Here is a 27,693-nt window from a genome sequence, read left to right as displayed (position 1 = left end):
TCCATGACCCAGGACCACCACTCCACCTTTCTGGAGACACTGGAAAACATGAAGGTCCTACCGAACATCCTGATATTGGGCAATTTCAATTACCCAACCGTTAACTGGGAAAACTAATCAAGTACAAACTCCCAGGTCCAGCGCTTCCTGGTATTTATCATCTCAAATGCCCTGGATCAGCTGTTAAACTCCCCTACTAGAGGTGAAAACATATTGGACCTGGTCATCACCAACATGAGCGACAGTTGCTCCACACCAGATGTTAACCCGTCACTGGTTAGATCAGACCATAAACTAATCACTCTGGATGTCCACACCACACCACCACCCCTAACCAAGGAAACCACAGTGAAAACATTTTCTATAGCAAACTTCACCTTACTTAAGACAGAGGTGGTAAGTATCAAAGCCCCCATGCTTAAGGATAACAGTGTCCAAGATGCAGGAACCTTTACAAATGCACTCTATGAGCACCTACAAGGATGCATGGATTGTGCCATCCCTAGCAAAATCAAGACTCACTCCCCTAAGAGAAGGAAACCAGTCTGGTGGACCCCTGCCATAAACAGGTTACACAATAGAATGAGGAAACTAGTTCAGAAAAAAAGCAAATCCCAAGAAGGAAAGACATCCCTGATCAGTATTAGTAAGAAACTAAGGTCCCTCATAACATCATCCAAGGCTAACTTCAAAAGAAAAATAGCCAAGGATTTGAAAGAAAACCACAAAGCCTTCTTTAGCTATGTCAGGAATCTAAGTGGCAACTCACAGATATGCTCTGAGCTAGTGCAAAATAGCACGAAATATACTGAACCTACTGATATTGCCAACATCCCTGCAGATAGAGTCAGTGCAAACGTCACCCTGCTATCATCCCCAAAAGGGCCCACAACAATACCAGAAAAGTGTAGTGTCCTAGAAATCACAGACGCACAGGTGAAAACAGCCCTTTCGAAAGCCAAAAGCACAGCATCAATGGGGCCAGATGGTGTCCCAGGCTGCATCTTGCACGAACTACAGAATGAACTAACCCCCCCACCTAAAGGCATTGTTCAACCTCAGCCTCTCCACAGGCTTTGTGCCCATAGAATGGTGTACAGCAACGGTTATTCCACTCCACAAATGAGGGCCACAATTGACCCTGGTAACTATCACCCCATAAGCCTGACTAGCCTGGTCTGCAAGGCTATGGAGTGCATCATCATGGAACTCATTAACAAAGATATTGGGAACCTCCAAACACTTGACCCGACCCAGTTAGGCTTTGCTAAGGGCAGATCATGCCTACTAAACCTGGTGGACTTCTTTGAGACAGTCACTAAGGCCATAGATGAGGGGAAGGTGGTTCACACAGCCTACCTTGACCTCGCCAAGGCTTTTTACACTATTCCCCACTTAGGAATTATAGAAAAACTCACCAGCCTGAACATAAACCCCTATGTCACGAGATGGGTTGCCAGCTGGCTTACAGAGAGAATTCACATGGTAAGAATAGCAGGCTCCAGGTCCAATTCTAAACCAGTCACAAGTGGAGTCCCACAAGGCTTGGTCCTGGGACCCCTACTGTTCAGTATATACTTCTCAGAAGTACAGGCAAACACAGGAGGACTATGGCTAACCAAGTTCACCGATGACTGAAAACTGGGAGCTATAATTGACTCTCCGGCTGACATGGACATTCTCTAAAAGGGCCTTACTGAGACAAGCACCTGGTGTCAAAGTCATGGCCTCAAGCTAAATGCCAAAAAATGCATAGTCATCCCGTTTGGGAAAAACAAAACACCCATGAATTGCCACATAGGTGGCAGCCCCCTTAATACAAAAGGGGTAATAAGAGATCTGGGGACCCAGGTAGATAGTAATCTCTCCTTTGACAATCATATTGCCAAAGTAGTTAGGAAATCCTTCTATGTAGCCCATCTAATTACTAAAGGGTTTGCATCTAGAAATAAAGAGGTTATAGTGCCCCTCTACTAGTCACTCATCAGACCCATCATAGAGTACAATGCCCCATTTGGGATGTACCTCACAAGACACTTCCAACAGCTGGAAATACCACAAAAGTACCTCACCAAGAGGATCACTGGCCTCAAACATATGTCCTATACAGCCCGACTGGAAAAAGTCCAGCTGTACTCAGTGGCATATCGCTTACTCACAGGTGATCTCTGCCTGACTTACAAAGCCACGTCCAACTCAGAATTGATGGACATGCTCCACCTAAAGAAATCCAAGTCACTGCAAGCCACTTGCTCTAATGAGCTAAACCTTGTCACAATAAATAGAACATGCTGAAGGGATAGATTCCTGTCACAGAGACTCCCCATGCTTTGGAACAAGATTCCTAACTTCATTAGGCAGAGCCCCTCACTAACACTCTTCAAGAGAAACCTTGACGAGTGGATGGTTAACAGAAAATGCACCCCTGGGATCACATCATTGGCTCTTCTTGACAGAGGCTCAGTTAATTAATCAATGGGGCGGCAAAAGCTGACACACTCTGGCTAGGCTTATAAATGCCTGCGAGCAGATAGCCTAGTATCTACCTATGAGCCAACACTCTTATATGGTATAGGCTTAGTGCGAAACCTACATAGTTGTTAATGAATCCAAGGGACATCTATCATGCAGGGCCTAATTCTGCTCCTTTATGTACAGTCTGTCCCACTAAAAATACCTCTTCTGGAAGTCATGTTTGAGTTGTCAATGAAGAAGTCACATAAATTGTCTACATTTCAAAATTCTAATGATTATTTTTATGCACAGATGCTTTACTACCATTCTACCCCTGACAAGTCAAATTAATGACTGTATAACTATGACCTATTACAAACAGTGGCCAGTCACTTCCAATATCTTGTCTGCCTCTCTCCCTCTCAGATGTAGCTACATTCTGACTGTGTATTCTTCTAATGTTTGATTATGATTAAACTAAAATACATAATAATGAGCAAAAAATGAAATTCATATTCCTGCCTTCATTTATTTACACTGTCATTCCATGCAAATGCATATCAAACATCATTTGACAACATCTTTTGCTTTCACACACAGCTTGTATTCCCATTACCATCTAACAATGGTACCATTCTAAAGGCATATACCTTAGATGCTTGAATATGATTTAACTAAACAAATGAGAAACAGAGAAATATATTCATTTTTTTCTGCTACAGATGAATTGTATCTGTCAAGTTATATTGCAGAATGTTTTAACTTTTACCAAGTGAATGTAACCTTCCTTTGCCATTATATAAAGCCTGCCTCTTCGTTTTCAAAAACATATCCACGTTCTGATTATATATAGCTCAATGTTTTGCCTTTGATCAAAATGAAAGGCATACTGGTAACAGAATGTATTTCAAAGTTTTGCTCTAAGATACATGCACTGCCATTTCCTGATAAGACACTGATGATTATTTAACTGATTATTTAACTGCAATCAAGCAAATGACATTTGTTTTGCACACATGATTCTCTCCTAATCCACAAAATGTCTAATTTATAAGTGTTTACTCCTTGAACATCAAGGGAAAGAAGTAATGGCACAATTATGCTCTTTAATTTATTTTACTGCTCACAGCAGAACCTACACAAACCATATTAATGATAGTTTATCTGTTTAAGTAAATAGAGTATCCTGTATCTTTATATACAACTTCTTTGCTCCCTTTCAGTGATAGTTGTGTGTTGGCTGCGCATACTTCTAATGTTTGAATCTGATATTAGAAAAGGCCATTATGGTTACATTAATTTATTTCAAGTGTTATTTTCAGATACCTACACTGCCAATTAATTGACAAACCATTAAGTAAATGTAATGTAGCTTACCTTAACGCAGATTTTGTCTCCCACCACCCCAGTGGTAGCCATTGATGTTGGCAAACAGCTTTGATGTTAGTCAGTTAACAAGTTAGAATAAAAAATGGACAGAATAATGCATTACAATGCGCTGCTCACACATGTTCTACTCTCTAAACAAGCCACATTGATGACCCGTTTAGCTTTTATTGCTTAACTTTGATCAAGGGGTTTCTAGATACTTCCACACACAGCCTTCAAATTAAAACAACCCTCTCTCCTAAATAACTGCTTTCTGGGTATGCACACCACTCAATTAAATATGATGAAATAAAAAAAGTAATCACCACAATAATATATTTCATTTTTTTCTCTCCTGACCACTTATCAGTCATTAAGCTATGACCAAATACTTCTTTGCTTATTTTCCCACATTGTCTCCCCACCATCCTTTCTAAAATAAACCCTGATGATGTAATCCTTGCCATTCCTCCTGACAGTAACTCCATTTGCTGCTTATTATTGAACCACTCAGCCTCATCACAAGCTGTCATTAAAAACAAACAACAAAAAATATGCATGGATTGTTATTTCTGGCAGTAATTGCTATCAGTACAGACCACAGATTTATACAGTGACCTCACAATATTTTTAAAAGTTACAAATAAAGAGAAAACACCCTCAAACGTGGAAGCATCTGTATCTATGGTGTTCTTTAGTGAAATGACTAGAGAATTGCAAATAAACATTGACACCAGATGCATCTCAAATTGATGTCATTGCCTATATCCATATAGAAAAAGATAACAGAATGGCTAACAATAGCCTTTTGATATGTGAGAGGAAGACAGTTGTTAATGACATTCTTATAACAACCACGATACCTCATTTCCAGGTTATAATCCTCCGGATTCACTAATATGCCATGCAGGACTAAACTAGTCCTGCACATAAGCGGCAGTTTAAGAGGAGGACGGCAGCGCGCCATGCATAATAATGAAGGTGTGCTGCAGGAGCTCCAAATCCCACACTGAGCGTGGATGAGTGCAGGGGGCATGTCTGAGAGCAGAGCTCTCAGAATAAGCATGCCCCTTCAAAGTAGAGCAGAATAAAGAGTAAATAAATGAGCGAAACTGCTCATAGGTGTCTGCATATCTCCACCAACAGTCTCCAGGTGTTCAACAGCAACAGTACATTGAAATAAAATGAAGAAACCCTTGTATTAATTTTTTTTAAAACCCTGAGTACAGCTAAACATAGGTGCATGGGTTTGCCCATCACTTAGCTACGGTTAAAGCAGTTGAAAAGGCTGAAGAGGATAACAAGGCATATATATGCAAATGAAGCAACACAGCAATAGTGGAGTGGTTAGAGCACCCACCTAATGAACAGGCATTCCTGATTCGAGTCCCACTGCAGCACAAATAATTTTCCATGGGAAATGTGTATATGAACATAATTTTACATCGTTTTGCCATATAACCTACATAATTACATTTAAATGTGAACTGGAGTACTGCATGAAATGCACATGTGAAGTGTTAGTGTCATAATGAATAAGACACAAGTAAACAGGTCTAAGCACAAATAAGCAGCGGTAAGCATGTCCAAGTGCGTTTGCGTGGGGGTAAGCATTGACCATACAGATTAAGCAAAGCAGAAGCTGAGTGTAAGCAACTGTAACCAGAGGTTAGCAGTGCTTACTGTCATGCAAACCCATGCAAACCCACTTACAACCGCTTTAAAGTGCCTTAATCTCTCTGGATCCAACGGCCCATGTTCTGCCCAGCAACAAAATAAGCTGCCTCTGCAAGGCTCAAACCCAGGACCCTGTACACTACAGTCACAGTAAGCCATCATAGCAATAGATAAGTGAGATTAAGGCCATACATCCCATACATCCACATGGTTTTAGATATACAGCAATATGTTTATATATATATATATATATATATATATATATATATATATATATATATATATATATATATATACATACATGTATATATAAATTATATATATATATATATTATATATGTGTGTGCGTAGATATACACAGATTTAGAGCTGTAAAAGGAAACAGCACGCAAGAATGACATATGTTGCTTTAATCTAATTGAGTTCTGACTGAGAGTACTACTGAAACAACTTGAAATATAAATTGATAAGTATATTTTTTGGCACTTCTTTCCAAAGTTCTACAGTATCCTAATTGCTTTTGCTTGATTGATTTAGAGCTATAATATTTGCTGTCTTCTGATCTGTGTTGAAAGTGCTATTTTTTCTGAGTTGAAAGTGTTATTTTTCCCCACCCTTAATCCTGCTCTGTTAAATACTGGCCAAACAACTTGTGGGTGTTATCTTTTTGTGTCAAGGCTTGCTAGTATAATTAAGATTCCCTGTTTGATACCTCTGCATTCATTGCTTGAATCTAACTGAGTTCTGACTGAAAGTGCTACTGAAACAACTTGAAATATAAATTGATAAGTATATTTTTTGGCACTTATTTCCATAGTTCTACAGTATCCTAATTGCTTTTGCTTGATTGATTTAGATCTATAATATTTGCTGGCTTCTGATCTTTGTTGAAAGTGCTATTTTTCCCCCACCCTGCCCTCCTTATTGGTGTTTTCTTTTTATACTTGGCTTTGCAATTGCCCACCCCTACAGTATATTTCATCTGTGACACTCCTCCCAGTATAGTGTCTTTAGCTCATTCTACCTAATACAGAGAGAAGAAAAAAAATTTGCACTTTAATCATCTGTGTTTACTGTGCCTGTGTTTCTTCCTACTTTATTACTTATTTTTAAACTTTTAAAATTACCGCTAAAATCCATACTATTTGAGAAACCGCAAAATGTATTAGTTCATAGTTAAATATGACCATAATCTAAATGATCTAAAACCATGATAAATATGCAAATATATATATCAAGCACCTTATACTAATCTAAATTCAGCAACAACTATCTTTAAACAAATAAGAACATGAAACATTGTAAAAATATTAATAAATATAGGTTAAAAGTTACTAAACAGTAAATCCCACATACATAAATCCTGATAGGATGTTGAATAATTAAAAAGAAATGTGCATAACTAGATAAAATGAAATAGCCTACATTAAAATATAAAAATCTAAAATAAGCCAACACTGAAGAATTGTCATACAATAAGTTCTTGTCTCCTTATTGTGTTAAAAATATTTGACTTTCACATAGAACACTAACTTTATGTGAACAGTTGTGTTTAAGAAATGAAATTAGATACATTACATTCTACAACCTTATAGTTAAATTTATATTCTAAAGTTGTATAGAAACCACCTAACAATATATGTTGTTTTAACATTACCTATCCAAACTCCTAAGTTTTAATAAACACATTAAGGAGCATTTTTCATTTAAGCCTGGGTCAGAAGAAGCATTAAGTTTTATTTGCCATAATAGTTGTATATGTGACAGTTTGTCAAGGTTGCCCATCTTTCTACATAGGTAAGATGGAACGCAGGTTGAGACAGTTGAGTGGCTTAGTGGGCTAATGCACTATGCTGTAGTTGACAGGGTCCTAGGTTTGAGACTCGGCATGGGTGATTATTTGGGAGGGTGGCCTAATGGTTAAGGTGTTTGCCTTACAAACACAAGGTACAGGGTTTGAATCTCACAGGGGATAATTGGCTAGGCTTGCAAGGGCAGTTAGCCTAGTACTAATCTATGAATAAGAGATAGGGTTTATGAACATCTCAGAAGTATTAACCTGCAAAAAGAAGACAATGCCTTGGCCAGGCACGTTCTTGCCTAACCTAATCACAAGTTTCATTTTAAGGTAATTGACCAAATCAAACAAGATGTGAGGGGAGGCCCTTTTGGCCTTATATTAGAAAAGAAGGAGTTATTATGGCAAATAAAACTTAATGCTTATTCTGACCCAGGCTTGAATGAAAAATGCTCCTTAATGTGCTTATTAAAACTTAGGAGTTTGGATAGGTAATGTTAAAACAACATATTGTTAGGTGGTTTCTATACAACTTTAGAATATAAATTTAACTATAAGGTTGTAGAATGTAATGTATCTAATTTCATTTCTTAAGCACAACTGTTCACATAAAGTTAGTGTTCTATGTGAAAGTCAAATATTTTTAACACAACAAGGAGACAAGAATAACTTATTGTATGACAACTCTTCAGTGTTGGCTTATTTTAGATTTCTATATTTTAATATGGGCTATTTCATTTTATCTAGTTATGCACATTTCTTTTTAATTATTCAATGTCAGGATTTATGTATGTGGGATTTACTGTTTAGTAACTTTTAACCCATATTTATTAATATTTTTACAATGTTTTATGTTCTTATTTGTTTAAAGATAGTTGTTGCTGAATTTAGATTAGTATAAGGTACTTGATATCATATACATTTGCATATTTATCATGGTTTTAGATCATTTAGATTATGGTCATCTTTAACTATGAACTAATACATTTTGCGGTTTCTCAAATAGTACGGATTTTAGCGGTAATTTTTAAAGTTGTTTTCGTTTTCATCTGTAGCAGCATTATTACTTATTTTGCTCTTTCTGCCTGTTTTTGAAAGTACTTAATAGCATTTATTCTGATGCATATATTACTGCTTGTTAGTAGCTGATTAAATTGTAACTGTTATTCTAAGCCTTTGGATTACGCACTTGGGCTTCAGACTAGTTGTTTCATATTAGGAAGGTTTGTGGTCTGCACTGTTGTGGCAGGACAGGTAGCTTACATCCTTCTGAGTTGGGAGTTGCTGATTGAAGACTTAGTATCTGTTATTCTAAAGTGTATTAGTTCTGGTTTAAGCACTTGGACTTTGGGCCAGTTATTTTACATTAAGAAGGTGTGGTCTGCACTCTTGTGAAAGGCTGGATTCTGCTCTTCTGAGCTGGGAATTTCTGGTCTCAGGCTTATTGTGCCTGCTTATTTGAACTGTTTCTTTCTGAAACTGGTGCGCCTTGTTGCTGTAGCATAGACCAGATTCAGGCCTGCTGAATCTAGCTTTGTTTGTATAACTTGAGCAATAATCCAGGCCGTCATTTTTTTTTTTTTGGAGAAGGTTCCCCTGCACCCTAGCAGCAGGAGTGTGCAGATAGAACTTGACTGATTGAAGACTGCTGGAGCAGGGCTCAGTTTTGAGCTTTTTTTGGTTAATTGGGTAACTTGTTTAAATCAGTTTGTTCGTTTTCTATTGTTTTATATATATATATATATAATAAAAAATGCACTTTATTCAACTGCTTTTACTGTATTTGTGTTTCTTTCTACTTTATTACTAGGGGCATTGGCTACAACTCTGGTCTGAGATATGCAAACATTAAGTATCCTTTTCTGTGCATTTAAAGTGTTTTTTTGATTGTATCTGCTTTATTTTCTGAAAAAAAAAACAAGAAATTCTACTTGTTTCCCGCCTTTCTAAGCTAGTATAGTCCAGTTTTCAGGTTAAGTGCTGAAGTCAGGGCTGTGTTACAAATCTCTTTGTTTGCCAATACCTTACTTGGATAGAAAGAAATTTCTCTGTTCACCTGTGAGAGAGGGGGAGCTTTGAGCAACCTGTCCATGGAGGAGTCGTTTCAGCCCGGAAATTAGTAGTTTATTGGCCATTTTGGGCTAATTTCTATCTCGTTCATTTCCCTGCTATAAATACCGCATCTGCCTGGTTTTGCATGCCAGGCAGCACCGGTTAGCTAGGGTATAACTATTTCCGGCTCCACAAAGTCTCCTCCTCAATTTTCCCCTTGGAACTAGACAAACTTTAAACTTAAGCACTCAAGCCATTCATTTCTCAGCCCGGCACTTGCTCAAAACGCGTAGCAAGCACTTATAAGCCCTAGCACTAGACCTTTTTCCTGTCTACCTGATGAATCTGGGCATCTTGGGGCAATGAAGCATTTGCCTCATGTACACAGACAATCCTCTCCTCCTACCACCCAACACTACAACCTGTGAGAGATGCACTTATATAGCCAAACTGGAAGAAAAGCTCTCTTCACCCAAAACTGGACTAGACAGTCAAGAGGGGAAGGTAAACACTTGCACCACACCACACTCATCACATATTCCCTCAAAACCTACACCACCAAAACAAACACGTAGAAACAGAAAACACACACCTACATTCATTGACGCTGTCAATAAAAACCTACCCAAGCATCAGGGACCTCCAAAGCATAAACGCAAGCAAACTACCCCCCCCAACACAACCCAAATGACTCATAGCCCACAACCTCAGTGTGCCACTCAACCACAGCCCATAAGGCATAACAACGTACCCAACACTCTATTCATAGGTGACTCTATAGTCAGGCACACTGATGTTCCACTCACCAGGCTAAACAAGGAGAAAGTTACTGTCAGCTGCCTGTCAGGTGCCAGGATCCGCCACATAACAGATGCACTCAGGTCACTCCCCAACAAGTACAAATATGACACTGTCATTGTCCATGTTGGTGTGAATGACCTGAGATGCATCTCCCTGGACTACATGAAAAGAGACATGGAGGAGCTCTCTGATCTTGTAGCCCAAGTAGGTATGACCCTAGCCCTGAGTAGCATCCTGCTATCACCCAGAATGATACCACAGTGCAAGGACAAAATGATTGACCAACAATTGTTTAAGCTTCTGGTGTCATTCTAAGGGGATCCAGTATTTGTCTGCCTGGGACGACATGACTGACAGACCACGATGCTTTGCCAGAGATGGCCTGCACCTGTCACCCTTGGAATTCCGGATACTGGCTAAGGCTCTTGCCACCCCTATAGTGCCTTTTTTAGTCAAGGTTCAAATGACAAATTTACCACCATAACAGGTACAAGCAAGCAAAATCTGAGGGTAGTGCTACTCAGTGCTAGATGTCTAAACCTCAAAATGCACTCACTCGAGGCACTCCTTAAAATGGAGAATATCGACATCTGTGCAGTGACAGAGACCTGGTTCAAAGCTCCAGAGAGCACCCCTGCATTACCAGGCTATAATTCATACCACACCTTTTGGCCACCTAACCCGGAACGAAACACTAAAGGTGGAGGCGTGTCCATATTCATTAAGGATATCCACACCTCCAGGCTAGTTGCACAGCATAATGCATCCGAGATTATCCAAGTGCAAGACCGCAATCCAAATTGTAGCTTGCTACAGACCCCCCACCATGCCACATGATTCCCACTCCTCATTTATTGATACACTGGAAAGTATTAGGGTACAACCCAGCACCCTAATAATGGGCGATTTCAACTACCCCACCATTAACTGGGAAAACTACTCATGTACCAACTCTTTTGCTCAATGTTTTCTGGAATTCATAAATACCAACGCCTTGGATCAACTTATTCACACCCCCACCAGGGGCAGCAATGTCCTAGACCTGGTCATTACCAACATGGGCAACGAGTGTTCCACACCAGAGGTCAATTCCTCATTGGTCAGATCCGACCACAGCTAATCACCCTAGACATCGACATCCCACCCCCACTCCCAATTAGGGAAACCACCGTAAACAATTTCTTCAAAGCCAACTTCACACTTCTTAAGACATAAGTGGCAAACTTCATGACACCCATGCAGACAGGCAATAGAGGTACGACTGTTGAATGCTACACAAATGCACTTTATAAGCACTTACACGAGTGCATGGATCATAATATCCCTAACAGAACCAAGATGCTATCCTGCAAAAAAAGGAAGCCAATCTGGTGGTCCTCTGCCATAAACAAACTCTACAACAGAAGAAAGAAACTGTTGAAAAAAAGAGTAAAATCCCATGACTGGAGGAACTCCCTGGTCAACCTCAGCATGAAGCTGAGATCCCTCATAAAATCCTCCAAAGCTAGTTACAAAAACTAAATTGCCACTGACTCTAAAGACAACCACAAAGCATTCTATAGCTATGTCAATAACCTCAATGGCAACACTCAGATCTGCTCCGAGTTACAGCACAATGGCACTAAATATACAGAACTAACTGATATTGTCAACATCCTGGCAGATAAGTTTCAGTGCTAACTTTACCTCCCTCTAGCCCCCTAGAGGGCCCAACTCTATAACGGAAGAATGCAAAGTTCCTGTAATCATGGCTGCACAGGTAAAAAGCACACTTTCCAAAGCCAAGAACACAGCATCCATGGGACCTGACAATATCCCAGGCTGCATTCTACACTAACTACAGATTGAACTGGCACCCTACCTAAGTACCGTGTTCAATCATAGCCTAACCTCAGGTTTTGTGCCCACTGAATGGTGCACTGCGATGGTTACCCCACTCCACAAAGTGGGAGCCACAGCGGACCCTGGGAACTACTCCCCCATTAGCCTGATGAGCCTGCTCTGCAAAGCCATAGAACGTATGATCATGGAACTCATAAACAAAGACATTGGTAATCTCCAAACTCTGGAACCTACTCAGTTCGGATTTGTAAAAGGCATATCATGTCTCCTAAACTTTACTGACTTCTTTGAAGCAGTCACCAAAGCCACAGATGAGGGTAAAGTGGTTCAGACAGCTTATCTAGATCTCACCAACACTTTCGACGCCATCCCCCACTCTAGAATTATAGATAAGCTCACTAAACTAGGTATAAATCCCTATGTCACAAGATGGGTTGCCAAATGGCTCACGGACAGAACCCACCCTGTGAAAGCAGACTCCAAATCCGACTTCAGACCAGTGACAAGTGGAGTACCACAGGGTTCAGTCCTGGGTCCTCTCCTGTTTGGTATCTACTTCTCTGAAGAACAGGCTAACACAGAAGGTCTTTGGCTAACAAAGTTTGCAGATGACTGCAAACTAGTAGCCATAATCGAAACTCCTAACGATGTGGACATACTACAAAAGGGCCTCACTGAGACAGATACCTGGTATCAAAGCCATGGCCTGAAGCTCAATGCCAAAAAGTCTATTTTCATTCCCTTTGGTAAAAACTCGGTACCCATGAACTACCACATAGCTGGTAGTCTACTTAATGTCAAAAATGTGATGAGACCTTGGAACACAGGTGGACAGTAGTCTCTCCTTTGATAATCACATTGCCACAGTGGTCAGGAAATATTTCTACGTGGCTCACCCAATCACAAAAGGTTTCTCATCCAGAAAAAAAGAGGTCACTGTTCCCCTCTACTCGTCACTCATTAGACCCATTATAGAGTACAGCACCCCTTTTGGTATGTACCTCACAAGAAATCTACAGCAACTGGAAAGGCCACAGAAATACCTCACAAAGAGGATTACTGGCCTCAAACAGATGCCCTATGCAGACCATCTCAAAAAAACTCCAGCTTTACTCCGTCGCATATCGCCTTACTCAGAGGCGATCTCTGCCTACCATACAAAGCTATGTCAAACCCAGAGCTGTTGGACATGCTCCACTTAAAGAAATCCCAATCCCTCCGAGCTACACACTCTAGGGACCTAAACCTTGTCACCACAATAAACAGAACATGCTGTAGGGATATATTCCTGTCCCAGAGACTTCCCATACTCCGAAACAGATTACTTATCTATGTCAAACAGAGCTCCTCATTAGCACTCTTCAGAAAAATCTTGATGATTGGATGGGAAAAAATTCACCCACCCCAGGGATCACTTCTGCGGCTCCGCTCGACAGGGGTACAGGGAAATAATTTTCTTGGGAGGCAAAAACTAGGGTACATTTTTGGCTCGGCTTATATAGGCCCTAGGACCAATAGCCTAGTACCTACCTATGAACCTATGAAACTATACTATACAGAAGGACAAAGCTCTCTATTAACCTTACCAGCCATTCAGTAAATCAGTTCACTGTACCTATCCAGGCATGTCCAAAGGGCAGTTTCAGGTGTACTCTCCAGTTCAACTGGTGAATCTGGGCATTTTGAGGCAATGTTACAACTGCCTCATGTACACAGACAACCCTCTCCTCCTACCACCAAGCACTAATACATGTGAGAGATGCAATTATACAACCAAACTGGAGGCTAAACTCTCTCAACGCAAGGCTGGATCAGGCAGTCAAGAGGAGAAGGGAAATACTTGTATCACACCAACAGCCTCACATAGACCCATTGAACCAGCACCGGAAAAAAAACACACATAAATACACGAAAACATACTCGGAGGCTCTAAATAAAAGTCTGCAAAAGCAACAGAGACCTCCAAAGCAGACATCCAAGCATCCTCCACCCCCCAACACAAATCATGAAACACATACTTCACAAAACCAGTGTACCATGCAATCACAGCTCTTAAGGCAAAATAACATACCCAACATACTAGTAATAGGTGACTCTATAGTCAAGCACACTTGACGTCCCACTCACTAGGCTGAATAAGGAGAAGTTTATTGTTAGCTGCCTGTCAGATGCCAGGATCTGCCACATAACACAAGCACTCAGGTCACTCCAAAACAAGTACAAATATAACCCTGTCATTGTCCATGTTGGTGTGAATGACCCGAGCCATACCTCCTTGGACTACATGAAAAGAGACATGGAAGAGCTCTCTGATCTTGTAGCCCAGGCCGGTATGACCCTGACCCTGAGTAGCATCCTGCCCTCACCAAGAATGATACCATGGTATAAAGAAAAAATTATAAATTTTAACAATTGGGTAAGTTTCTGGTGTCATTCAAAGGGTATCCAGTGTCTGTCCGTCTGGGATGACATGCTCGACAAGGCATGCTGGTTCACTAGAGATGGCTTTCACCTGTTACTCTTAGGCTTTTGAATACTGGCCAAGGCTCTTGCCACCCCTATAGTGCCTTTTTTAGGCAAGGATCAAAAGACAACCCCACCGCCATAAATAGCACAAGTAGCAAAAAACTGAGAGTGATGCTACTCAATGTCAAAAGTCTAAACCTCAAAATGCACGCACTCGAGGCACTCCTCAATATGGAGAAAACTGATATATGTGCAGTAACAGAAACCTGGTTTATGGCTCCAGAGAGCACCCCAGCACTACCAGGCTACAACTCATACTATACATTTCGGCCACAGAACCCATACCGAAATACAAAAGGCAGGGGCGTGTCCATATTCATCAAGAATGCCCACACCTCCAAGTTAATGGCACAGCATGATGCTTCAGAGATCATCCATGTGCAACTAACAATGGGCAAAACTGCAATTCAAATTGTAGCTTGCTACAGATCACCCACCATGCCCCAGGACCCCCATTCTGCATTTCTGGAAACACTAGGAAATATAAAGGTCCTACCAAACACCCTAATATTGGGTGATTTCAATTACCCAAACATTAACTTGGATAACTACTCAAGTACCAACTCCCTTGCCCAACATTTCCTAGAATTTATAAACTCAAATGCCCTGGATCACTGGTCAACACTCCCACCAGAGGTGACAATATATTGGACCTGGTTATCACCAACATGGGTGTCCGGTGCTCCACACCAGAGGTCAACCCCTCGCTGGTTAGATCTGACCATAAACAAATCACTTTGGATAGCCACATTCCACCCCTACCCCCGGACAAGGAAACCGCCATGAAAAACTTTTGAAAAGCAAATTTCACGTTATTTAAGACCGAGGTGGAAAGTTTCAAAGCCCCCATGCTAAAGGATAACGTTGTCCAAGCTGCAAAATCCTTTACTAATGCATTCTATGGGCACCTACAAGAATGCCTGGATCATGCTATCCCAAGCAAAACCAAGACTCACTCTTCCAAGAAAAGGAAACCAGTCTGGTGGACTTCTGTCATGAACAAGCTATACAATAGAAGGAGGAAAAGTACAGTTGTGTACACTTACCATCAATTAAATGTTCGAGTGTATTCACTGCTGCAGTCATTACATTTGGGTAATCTGCTGACAGGTTGCCCTCAGTCAGCCTGATTAACAAAGTCCTGGGACCTGCATTGGTTGCTGTCCCTGCTTCCATGACATCAGGTTGTCAGGGGTATAAAACATGCAGCTGATGCCATTACATCAATTTTTCTTGCCCCAGATGTCAGGTGCCCCCCCAAATGGAGAGCAAATAAAATTAAAAAAACACAAAAAATATACCTACAATCTCAAAAGCATATACACCAAAAGGGTTTTTAAGCATAGTTAAAGAAAGTAGAGGTATAGCCAGAGAAAAATAGGGGGCTGGAGGGAGGGTAACCAGGATTGCAACAGTGAATACACTCAAACATCTACATTTATGGTAAATGTACACAACTGTACTATATTCTTCATGTTTCACTGTTGCAGTCATTACATTTGGGTAGATTCCCAAAGCTATGGTTGGGTGGAGGGAATTATACAGCATTAGGACCAGCTATAAGGCCCTGCAGGACAGTAGTGGCAAATACAGCTCTGCATTTAGAGAATAGTGGTAAATGGTAATTTTTGGTTAAAGTATGAACTGAGCTCCAAGTAGCAGCTTCTAGAATGTCCCTGGTAGGAACATCTCTGAGAAAGGCTGTTAAAATGGATGCAGCCCCGGTGGAATGGGATCTGATCCCCTGGGGATATTTTTTCCATGGTGCTTATAGCAGAAACAAATACAATGGCTTATCCATTTGGAAATGGTTTGTTTTGAAATAGCCTTTCCCTCTGCTGCTGCAGCAAATTCTACCAGCAGTTGTTCAGATTTTCTTTGAGATTTAGTCCTGTTTAAGTAAAATCTAAGTTGCCTCTGTACATCCAATGAATGCAGAGTCTGCTCCCCCTTGCTCTGTGGATTGGGAAAGAATGTTGGCAAATGAATTGTCTGATTAAGAGTCACACTGGATACCACCTTAGGCATGAAGGATGGGTTGGTTCTTAGAGATACCCTGTCTGTATGAAAAATGATGAAAGGCTCCACTGCCATAAGAGCCTGTAATTCAGAAATCCTTTTTGCTGAAGTGACTCCTAAAAGGAAAGCCATTTTCCAGGAGAGAAATTTTAAGTCTGCAATTGCAGCTGGCTCGAAAGGAGGGAGAGTGAGTTTCTCCAATACAAAATTAAGGTCCCAGGCAGGGGTTAGAGCTTTCCTGGGTGGTCTTAAGTTTTTGGTCCTTCTGAGATACTGCTTTAGCAGTGGATGGGAGAAGAGGGGAGGTTCTGTGTTGTAATGAGCTGAAATGGCTGAAGCATGGATTTTTATGGAAGAAAAGGACAGGCCCTTGTGAAGCATCTCAGTTAAGTATTGTAAAATATGAGGAATGTTGGGCACTGCTGTGCTTATCCCTTGAGATCAATTCCAGGCACAGAATCTTTTCCATTTGTCAGCATAAGATTTTCTAGTACTAGGTCTTCTCACCTCCAAAATGACATCCATCACAGGTTTGCTGAGGGATGCTAAGGGTGAATTTAGGTGATTAGCCATGCTGCAAGATTCAAAGTTTGGAGCTGAGTGTGCAGAGTTTGGTTGTTCTGCTGAGACAGTAAGGTGTCTGAGGCAGGTGCCACAGAGGAAGGTGTGACACACTGCGCAGGAGTGGGTACCAGTGTTGGTGAGGCCAATTTGGACCAATCAAAATCATTCTTGGTTTGTCCTGTTTGACTTTTAGTAGAACTTTGGAGAGCAGAGGCAGAGGGGGAAAGGCATAGATTGATAGGTTTTTCCAGTTGAAGGACAGAGCATCCACTTTCCAGGCTTTTTTGTGATGAGTTCTTGTGCAAAATTTGTCCAACTGATAGTTGTGGGGTGAGGCAAAAAGATATATGTCTGGGCTCCCCCATTTGCGTGTCAACATAAAATCCATGTTTCCAGTTTCCATTCATGTGGGCCCATGAGATTTCTGCTTAGATCATCTGCCAGAGTGTTTTGCTTTCCTGGCAGGAGTTGAGCTTGTAGTTGTACTTGATAGGTCAAGGCTGTGTTCCAGAGTGACATGGCTAGTCTGCAAAGGGGGTAGGAGTGTGTACCCCCCCGCTTGTTTATGTACCACATAACTGTGGTGTTGTCCATCTTTATCAGTAATTGTCCTGGATGAAGGTAGTCCTTAAAGGCTGTCAGTGCATTCTGTACAGCCAGCATTTCTTTTGATTTATGTGAAGGTGCATTTGATTTGGGCTCCATTTCCCCTGAATGCACTTCCCTGCCAGATGAGCACCCCATGCATAGTCTAATGTGGCTGTAGTTAGAATTTGGGTGGTGGGGGGTGGTGTGAATGGCAGTCCCTTGTTCTGGTGGCAGGCCTCTGCCCACCATAGGAAATCTAGGTGAAGGCAAGGTATGATAGGCATCATTGTTTCCAGGCTGTGACAATGCTGACTCCATAGACGTTTTAAGTACCACTGAAGTTTCCTCATATGCAGTCTTGCATATGGAATTAGAAGAATGCAGGAGACCATGAACCCCAAGGCTTGCAGTATTTGTCTTGCAGAAAACAGGGGTTTTGTGGCCACCTGTTTGAAGTAAGTCACCAAATGAATTTGCTTCTCTGGCGTAAGGAAAGCCACCTGGGCAGTTGTATTCAAGCTTGCACCCAGGAATGTAATTTTTTGAGAGGGTACCAGTTGTGATTTCTTTTTGTTTATAGTATACCCTAGACAAGTTAGAACCCTTTTTACAGACACCAGATGTTTTCGAATAATGTCCTTGTTTTCTGCCTGAATTAGACAATCGTCCAGGTATGGCTATATTTGAATATGTCTTTGCCTGCAAAATGCAATTACTAGAGCCAGGCACTTTGTAAAGACCCTGGGCACAGTAGATAAGCCAAAGGGCAGTGCAGAGAACTGGTAATGCAAGAAGCCTGCTTTGAAGCAGAGGTATCTTCTATAAGATTCCCTGATTGGGATATGCAGGTAAGCCTCTTTTAAATCCAGAGTTGCCAACCAGGCATCTTTGCCTAGCATAGGAATTAACTGGTGAAGAGTCAGCATCTTGAATTTTGGGATGTCCCGAAAGGTCTTGAATAGAAACCTTGTCCCTTTTCCTCTTCTGGTACTAGTTGAATAGCCCCCATGCTCATGAGGGAAAGTAGTTGTTTCTGGGCCTCTGCCCACTGATTTGGGGGCAGGTCTGGCCATCCATTTGGAATTGGTAACATGTGGAAATGAAATCTGTATCTATGGGATACCATATTTAAAGCCCATTTGTCCTGGGTTATAAGTTGCCAGTTTTTTCATGAAGAGACAGTTTTCCCCACAAAGGGGTTGCTAAAAGGTAAGTGCTTGGTAAGTGTAAAGGGAAGTCACTGAGACTGCTTAACATAGGGAGGTGTCTTGTTGTTTCCAGATTTGGAAGAGGAGGCATCCCATTCTTTTGTTCTGAAAGTCCCTTGCGACTGAAACCTGGTGCCTTTGGAATGTCTGGGTTTGACTTGAGTGGCTCACGAAGGAACTGGAAAGGATCAGTTCTTAGTAGGCCAGTGTCTACTAAATCTTGGAGATTGTACTTGTATGAAATCTTTCTCAATTTGCATAGATTTAGATTTATCTTCCATCTTTTTTTAGAACGGCTTCAGCCTTATTACAAAAGAGATGGTCCTGTTGTAAAGGAGCATCTAACAATTTTGCATTAACATGATCAGGCAGATTTTGCTCTTTGAGCCAATCATGCCTTCTTAACACAGACACAGTTACAGCAGCCCTGCAAGAGACCTCCAAAGAATCAAAACCACATTGCAAAGTATGTTTTCCAACTTGTTCAGCTGAATGCAATAAATCCTGTAAACCTTTATTTTCCACATAGTCAGAAATCAACATCATTTTCTGTTTAAGAAGTCCCATGATATGCTGCTGATATTTTAGCATATGAAATTGACAGTTTAAAGCCCTGATTGCCAGGGTTGCAGAAGTGTAAACCTTTTTACCCCATCTATCTAGCACCTGGAATCTCTATCAGAAGGAGTAGGCTTTTTAGCAGTAGAAGCCTTAATGCCCTTGGGACCCTGAGAAATGGTTTCAGGATCTGCAACAGGATTTTTGAAAAGGAATTTGTGGGAGTCAGGAACCCAGTAGTATATGTCTGGCTTACAAGGAGCCAGAGGCAGAGAATCAGGAGCCATACTAGATTCTGAAAAAACATCATAAACAATGTCTAAAACAGGAAGTATAGCCAAAGGCCTATGCTGAGGAAGAAGAAGAAAATCCCTAAGTCTCTTTTTAGATTCAGAAAAATTCTGACTTTCCCAGTGGAAATGTTCCCTTAAGGTATGTAAAGTTCTCTCAAAAGAAAAATTCTCAGGGGGAGAAGCAGAAGGAATGGAATCTTCTGCATCAAAGTCCTCATAAGTAGGTATAGATAATTCCTGTTCATTAGAGGAGTCAGAAGAAATAGAATCCTGTTCAGAAGATTCATAATCAATATCTTGCCTAGGCCTCTTAGAAGGGGGGGGGGTTGCTACCCCTGATCAGAGTAATTAAATCTTCAGCCATTTTGAACATTTGTTTTTTAGGCATAGGGGCCTGCAAATGTTGCCCAGGCATCATTTTTTTAGGCATAGGTCGAGATTTTGGCCTTAGTTTTGCAGATGGCGTTGGTCTAATATACAAATCTGTAGGCCTGAAAACACCCTCAGAAGCCGGTGCCTGCACAGCGGCTCTGTACCCATCCAAGGTAGAGACATCCACGGGTTCCATAATTGAAGCATCTCATGGCATACCGGACTCCGAATTGGTCTCAGTAGAGGCCTGCGAATCAGAAGTAGCAGGTATCAGGGGCTGTGAAAGCGCCTCACTGAGTACCGGCGAACTGGCGTCTGGCTTAGGAGAAGCGTCTTTGGCAGTTTTGGACCTCAATCGCCTGTCTTTTTCTTTGTGTTTTTTAGGTATTCCGGTAGTTGGATTGCTAACCAATGACATTTCTGGATAATTAAAGTGTGAGCCAAAATATTTAAAAGCAAAAATGTACCGACATTTGATAGTGCATTGATTAAATAAAGCACAGAACTGACAGCAAGGTACATTGTGGTCAGGGCCTAGGCAAAGAATGCAGTACAAATGAAAATCCTTATGAGGTATTTGCTTCTCACAAGTAATGCAATTATTAACTTTTACTGACATCGGCAAGGAGCAAGAAAAAGTTTCACCAATGGGGTACTTAGCTTTATAGTTGAAGACTTTGGATCTGAAACTCGAAAATGAAAATTTCAGGAGTCGGCCGACCGGCACTTGCAAACTGCTTCTGCTTCGGGCACCGCGTGGCAAGAAAGACTGATGTAATGGCGTCAGCTGCATGTTTTATATCCCTGACGACCTGACATCATGGAAGAAGGGACAGCAACAACGCAGGACCCAAGACTTTGTTAATCAGGGCGACTGACGACAACCTGCCAGCAGATTACCCAAATGTAATGACTGCAACAGTGAAACACGAACATCTAGTACAGAAAATAGTAAAATCCCATGAAGGGAAGACTTCCCTGATCAGTATCAGCAAGAAACTACAATCCCTCATAAAATCATCCAAGGTGAGCTTCAAAAGAAAAATTGCCAAGGACTCCAAAGATAACCACAAGGCATTCTTTAGCTATGTCCAGAATCTAAGTGAAAATACTCAAATCTGCTTGGAGTTAGTGCAGAATGGTACAAAATACACTGAACCGACTGATTTTGCCAACATCCTGGCAGACAGGTTCAGCACAAACTTCACCCCCCTCTCACTCCCAAAAGGGCCCATAACCATACCAGAAGAATGTAGAGCCCCTGAAATCACAGACACTCAAGTTAAAACAACCCTCTCCAAAGCCAAAAACACAGCATCAATGGGACCAGACGGTGTCCCAGGCTATGTCCTACATGAGCTCACAGACGAACTATCCCGTCACCTAAACACACTGTTCAAACTCTACCTCTTCACAGGTTATGTACCCATAGAGTGTTGCACAGCAACGGTTATTCCGCTCCACACAGGTAGAGCCACACCAGACCCCAGAAGTATCGCCCTATAAGCCTGACTAGCTCGATCTGCAAGGCTATTGAGCGCATCATTATGGAACTCATTAACAGAGACATTGGGAACCTCCAAACACAGGACCCTACCCAGTTTGGCTTTGTTAAGGGCAGATCATGCCTCCTAAACCTTGTGGACTTCTTTGAGACAGTTATCAAGGCTATAGATGAGGGAAAGGTGGTACACACAGCCTACCTAGACCTCGCAAAGGCCTTCGACACCATTCCCCATTCTGGTAATATAGACAAGCTCACCAGCCTGAACATAAACTCCTACATCACAAGATGGGTTGCCAGCCGGCTCACAGACCGAACCCACATGGTCTGACTCTAAACCAGTTACAAGTGGCATTCCCCAGGGATCAGTCCTAGGACCCCTCCTGTTCGGCATATACTTCTCAGAGGTACAGGCAAGCACAGGACGACTATGGCTGACCAAGTTCGCAGATGACTGCAAACTAGGGGCTATAACTGACTCTCTGGCTGACACAGACATCCTCCAAAAGGGTCTCACTGAGACAGATACCTGGTGTCAAAATCATGGCCTCAAGCTAAATGCCAAAAAGTGCATAGTCATCTCCTTTGTAAAAAACAAAGTACCCACAAACTACCACATAGGTGGTAGTCCCCTAAATACGGAAGACGTAATAAGGGATCTGGAGACCCAAGTAGATAGCAATCTCTCCTTTGATAATCACATTGCCAAAGTGGCTAGAAAATCCTTCTACATTGCCCACATTATCACAAAAGAGTTCGCAACCAGATCAAAAGAGGGCATTGTGCCCCTCTACTCATCACTCATCAGACCCATCATAGAGTACAGCACCCCATTTGGGATGTATCTTACAAGACACCTGCAACAGCTGGAAAGACCAAAGAAGTACCTCACCAAGAGGATTACTGGCCTCAAACAGATGCCCTATGCAGCTCAAATGAAAAAACTCCAGCTGTACTCGGTTGCATACCGCCTAATCGGAGGTTATCTCTGCCTGACATACAAGGCCATGTCCAACCCAGAACTGATGGACATGCTCCACCTAAAGAAAAGCTTATTCCCTTGACCCACATGCTCTAGGGATCTAAACCTCACCACAACAATAAATAGGATGTGCTGGAGGGATAGATTCCTGTCCCAGAGACTTCCCATGCTTTGGGACAAGATTCCAATCTACATTAGGTTGAGCTCCTCCCTAACACTCTTCAAGAGAAACCTTGACGAGTGGATGGGAAACAGAAAGTTTACCCCGGGGATCACTTCAGTGGCTCTGCTGGACAGAGGCATAGGGAACTAATCTAAGGGGGCGGCGAAAGCCAGCACATTCTGGCTAGGCTTATAAATGCCTTCCGGCAGATAGCCTAGTACCTACCTATGACCCTACGAACCTATGTTCAAAGGCTAAGCCAATGGAAATGAGGGGCCCAAGCAAGAAACATGTAACACATAGCATGACCCCCCCCCCAGATGGACAGAGGAAACATACACACAAACCCACAGGCAGGATACAACTGGGGGTACACAGTGGACCCATGAAATCTAATCTTGGAACAAAGACAGGAGCGTCCCTTGTGAGAAGCCCCAAAAATTGACATATTATGGGAGGAAGCCAGTGCGATGACCTTTCTGCGAAGGGTGTGTACATACCCGGAATACAAGGATGGGAAAGCCTAATGACCCATGGGTCGAGACAACATACGAGATGGGTCCTGTGAAGTGGAGAGTGGGCAGTGTGTAGTGGTGTGTTCAGACCCGACCTGCACCCAGAGTAAGAATGATTGCTGTAGAGGAGGTGCGGGTGGGGGAACTATGGGCAGCTAGTTATGGGTCTAGGTGTGCAGGTGTTGGCTGTAGTGGGTCTATACAGACAGCCCCAGGGATGCAAGCAAAAGTGTTCATTGGGCAGAGGCATCACCCAACGGGCAGCCACACCCGCTACAATTCCCACTGCAGCAAAGTCTAAATCTACATGGCAAAGAACGGAATAACCAGATGTAGATGTATATATGTAGAGATATGTGTGTGTATATCTACCCATAGCTACATGGAGATATACCTCTCCCTCTCCGTAGTACAAATGTATACATACAGAGAAAGAATACATTTAAATACCCACATATAGCTATATACATATACAGACACCCATACACCCATATGTCTTTTATATATATATATATATATATATATATATATATATATATATATATATATATATATATATATATACACATATAGACATGTATGCATACATATACAGATATATCTGTATATAGTAATATATATATATATATATATATATATATATATATATATATATATATATATATATATGTGTGTATGTGTGTGTGTGTGTGTGTGTAAATATACACATGTATATAGCTAGGATATGATACTGTTACGAATTACATATATTCGCAGGCCGTGCAAATGGGGGTGAGGGGTTCAGTCAACAAATGTGTAACACGTAGCATCAACCCTCCCCCCAAGCTAGACCGGCGAAACCTACAGACACACATTAAAAGTAAACATACCACTGCTTCCCGGACTACAGGCAGGATACTACCAGTGGGAGAGACCCGCCAAGTCTAATCTTGAAACAAAGAAATGTCCCTTGTGGGACACCCAAAATTTCAAACATTTTTGGGCTTCCTGCCATTACACCGATGTCGAACGGCAGGCCATGCATGTTCCCAGTGTACAAGGTAGGGGAAGCCTGATGATCCATGGGGCGAGACAACATACGTGATGGGTCCTGAGAAGTGGGGAGTGGATACAGTGTACTGGTGTGGCCAGACCCGACCTGCACCCCGAGTAAGGAAGAGTGCCGAAGAGGATGTGCAGTTTGGGAACTATGGTTATGAAATTATGGGCCTAGTTGAGAAGGTGTTGGCTGGAGTGGGTCTATGTGGACTGCCCCAGGGATGTAAGCAATAGTGTGCATTGGGCAGGGCCACCGCCTAATGAACAGCCACTAGTGCTACGAGTCCCACTGCAGCACAGTCTATTGTACATGGCAAAGAACAGAATAACCAGATGTAGATGTACAACTGTAGAGGTGTGCGTATATTTACCCATACCTACATGGAGTGAAACCTCCCCCTCTCCGTAGTACAAATGTGCACATACAGAGACAGAATATAATTAAATACTCACATATAGATATATACGTATGCAGACACCCATACATCCATATGCTGTTATACATATACAGTAATATATATATATATATATATATATATATATATATATATATATATATATATGTATATAGATATGTAGAAATATGTAAGTGTGTAAACATACACACACACACATATATACATATATATATATATATATATATATATATATATATATATATATATATATATATATATATATATATATATATATATATATATATAGCAAGGATATAAATAGAATTATGTATTTAAATTACATCCGTTACCCGGGTAAGTCTGGCTGAGTTTTTGGCTCATTTACAGCAGAGACCCAGGGAGAAAACCTCCTCAAGACTAGAAAACAATTTATTAAATAGTAATATACAGTATATATATATATATATATATATATATATATATATAGATATGTTACACCAGTTAAGGATTACATATGTTCACAGGCTGTACCAATGGGGGTGAGGGGTCCAATCAACAAACATGTAACATGTAGCATTAACCGCCCCCCCCACCCAGACAGGTGAAACATACAAACACATGATACAAGTAAACACACTACTGCTTCCCAGACCACAGGCAGGATACTGCCAGTGGAAGAGTCTTGAAACAAAGACATCAATGTCCCTTGTGAGTCACCCAAAAATGAATGATCATCGCAGTCATTCGCTGTAATGATTTATCTAACCAGGCTGTATACGTACACAGACCAGTAGGTTGTGCAAGCCTGATGACCCATGGGTCGTGACAATGTACGACATGGGTCCCGACATGTGGAGGGTGGGCAGTGTTTAGTGGTGTGGTTAGACCCCACAGTAAGGATGAGTGCTGTAGAGGAGGGGCAGGTGGGGGAACTATGGGTATGCAATTATGGGCCTAGATATGCAGGTGTTGGCTCATGCAGTTGTATTCAGACCGCCCCAGGGATTTAAGTAATATTGCGAATTGGGCAGAGCTTACACCCATACCTCTCAACCTCTAAGAGTGAAACCACTGGACAGAACCTAAACTGTTGTTGGGACAAATAGGGACGGAAAGCACATATTCCACTTTCAACCTTAGAAAGCTGATAGAATAATAGGTTATGCATTAGCATGACTCGTCTGAAGATTTTAATGGGGACGTAGCTATGTTATGTCTGTTACCCTCTATGAATGTGAACACCCCAGTATTAATTGGGATATGTAGCAGGGGTCAATGTGGAGCTCTACATCCCTGGCCACCGCTGACAATGGACAAGCATACAGTCTGAGTGTCCCGGTTGACATATGTGAACAAAATGCATGACGTTGCATGTGTTTATGCGGGAGCAAGCAGGTGTAAGCTTGTTTGGCCACCGGTATGCGAGTACCACACTGGTGAAGCAATGTAGAGGCTAACCGAGTGCAAGACGCCACAACCAGTGCATACCTGCCACCAAATGTTCTACAGTGCCATAGTCACTCTGTGGCCAACAGCTGTTGTTGTGGCCATTAACAAAATAATCTGCACTGCCAGGTTGCAAACCCCTGACCCTGCACATTATAGTAGACATGAGTTCCACTAAGCCATGGCGGATACACATTCAGCTGCTGTGATCACAAACACATCATCCAGCACAGGCATCCAACAGTATAGGAAATGTATACAAGAGTGTAGATTAATACCAGAACACGTGTCCATTGCTCAACCACAGTATTATGAGCAGTCTATGTGCAGCACAGAACAGTGCCTGTCCAATCATACTATGAGAACAGTAGTCCTGCATAATACTGAAGGGAATAATGATATACGGTGCACACCGTGGGGGCATGTGAGCGTGCTTCGTGCACAGTATGTCACACCTGGGGCGTTAGTTCTGTGGAATCGGGAGATGGGGCTGGCCAGGTATGTGAGCAAACCACTGCTACACAATACCCTGGCAGGATGCTTCCAGTGGGAGAAACATTGTAGACCAGCTAGGTCTACTCTTGACACAACAATAGGTCCGTCGCTGGTGGGATGAACCAACAGTTGTGGGTCACATCGATGTCACCAACAGTATCGGAGGAGGATCAAAGGAAGGCTGGTACATATGTGGACTAAATGGATGAAGAGCCTGCAGATGCTTGGGTGGGGACAGTATACTGGAGGTGTACAGAGATGTGCAGAGAGGGAAATGTGTGGAGGTGTGGCATGGCAGGGCTAGCAACCGGGGAATGGATGCTGTGTATGTGGAGCACGGGGGCCAGGGGAAGGGAACATGGGTATGTCATTATGGTAGACATATGCAAATGAAGCAAAACAGCAATAGTGTAGTGGCCAGAGCATCCTAACGCGCACGCATTCCTGGGTCAAGTCCCACTGCAGCATATCCTATTTTCCATGTGATATCCATATGTTAACTTTGTTGTGCTGTATAACCTACTAAGTAACATTTATATTTACACAGGAGTACCGTCTTAAATGCACATGTGAAGTGTCATAATGACTAAGGCACTAGTAAGCATGTGTAAGCACATAACTGCAGTAGTACGCATGGATAAACAGTTGTAAGTGTGTGTACATGTATTCGTGCGGGGGTAAGCATTGCCTACATAGATTGAGCTAAGTAGATGATAGCTGAGTGTAAGGAAACACAACCCGAGGTTAGCATTGCTTAGCTCTGCGCAAACCCACACACACCCGCGTACGACCACTCAAATGTCCCTAACTCACTCTGTATCCAACAGCCGCTGTTCTGCCCTGAAACACAATATACAGACTCTGAGAGGCCCACACCCGGGACACTGCACATCATACACTATGTGATTTACCATTAAACCATAACAGATGTACATAACCACTCATTCCACATACATATCATCCAGCACAATCAGTCAACTGCTCATGAAATATAGTAATAACACACCACAAAAACTCTTAATGAATGAAACC

The sequence above is a fragment of the Protopterus annectens genome, chromosome 5.part0 (assembly GCF_019279795.1).
Source record: "Protopterus annectens isolate FY-2018-M chromosome 5.part0, PAN1.0, whole genome shotgun sequence".
Lineage (NCBI taxonomy): Eukaryota > Metazoa > Chordata > Ceratodontiformes > Protopteridae > Protopterus > Protopterus annectens.
The sequence above is the reverse complement of the archived record's forward strand: the minus strand, read 5'-3'. Positions refer to the sequence as shown.